This window comes from Panthera uncia (assembly GCF_023721935.1).
Source record: "Panthera uncia isolate 11264 chromosome B2 unlocalized genomic scaffold, Puncia_PCG_1.0 HiC_scaffold_24, whole genome shotgun sequence".
NCBI lineage: Eukaryota > Metazoa > Chordata > Mammalia > Carnivora > Felidae > Panthera > Panthera uncia.
In genome coordinates this window covers 13,544,404-13,545,774 of record NW_026057580.1, presented here as the reverse complement: position 1 = coordinate 13,545,774, position 1,371 = coordinate 13,544,404, and the positions used below count along the sequence as shown (strand labels likewise).

Genomic DNA, 1,371 nt, shown 5'->3' with positions numbered 1-1,371 from the left:
GTAAGGTAGAGTTCATGGAGTTAAGGATTGTGGGTATCCTCCTGAAGACCTAAGGCTTAGGTGAACCAATGGGAGTCTTAAGCAGGTTGACTGATTGAGTTCTATGTTTTTAGAAGAAAACTATCTGGACAGATGGAGGCTGAACCAGACTAAGGATAACTGCAGGGCAATGAATTTTTGAAGGATCCTGGAATAGTTGAAATGAGAGATGATGTCATTTTGATCTTCCAACATTGGCAGTGTGGATGGAAAAGAGAAAAGGTTGAAGAAAAAGAGAGGAAATGTACAGATTATACCTGCCAATGTAAAATAGAACCTGTAGGATTTGGAGATTAAAGAGAGGAGTGAATGAAAGATTTAGTTACTAATTCAACAATGCTGTGTGTTTTTGGTGCTAGGAATATACTAGTGAAGGAAACCTTCATCCCTGCCCTCTTGGACCTTGTTTCCTAGGAGAGGCAGACCAATAAAGATTTGTAAATAATTATATAAAGTGTTGGGTTTTAGTAAATATTATGAAGAAAAATAAAATAGAAACCATTGATAAAAATGTTTCATGGAAGGGTTTGCTAGTTGTGATAGGAAATCTGTTTGGGAAGACTCAACTGTTAAAGACAGTTTTTCTACCCAAGACAAGTCAAATGCTGACCCTTTGATCGAAGAAAAGTTGGGAACATGCTCGCAGGTCTCAGAACTTCTGCCTTTGAAAATGGGGTTTGTTATAGTGACATTAACTGACAGGAAATCTGCAGGAAGATGAATAGTTGTGGGAAGAGAATTTTCTCAGTTAGCTTATTCTTGGGTTTGAAAGCTGCGTAAGGCTTTTGCAGCTTTGTTTGACATTGCTCACCCTTCCTTTTTTGTTTGCCCCCACGTTTTTCATAATGATGGTGGCTTCATTTTTAGGAGATGCCAGACGTCCAGCATCGCTTCTTTACTGTTCCGGGCACGGTTGCCGGTGCAGGGGTTGACACAAAGCGTGACTGTGTGCTTGACTCACTCACGCGAAGATTTTTTGTTTGTTTGTTTGTGAACATGAGTGAGTATATTAGAATAACTGCAGTCTACCTTGATGTTGTGAAAGACTGAACTTTATGCTCCCAGTGGAGGACAGATTTTGACCTATTTTGCCACATCGATACTGTTACTCATTTCACTAGGGAGAATAGGATTAGTTGGCAGAGAGGAATAAATTGGTTATCTTGTTAAATCTGGAGTGTGGAAGAGCAGGAACTCAACAGGTATCACTCTGGATAATTACATTTTATTTTATTTATTTTTATAATTTTTTAAATGTTTATTTTTAAGAGAGAGTGAGCGAGCGAGCAGGGGAGGGGCAGAGAGAAAGGGAGACACAGAATCCGAAGCTGG

General features: G+C 39.3%; 1 protein-coding gene across 2 annotated transcripts in view; it reads left to right on the top strand.

Moving 5' to 3' along the window:
* Positions 1-1,371, top strand: part of SUPT3H (SPT3 homolog, SAGA and STAGA complex component) — a 537,375-nt gene that overhangs the window by 106,954 nt on the left and 429,050 nt on the right. The gene's annotated exons all lie outside the window — the stretch shown is intronic.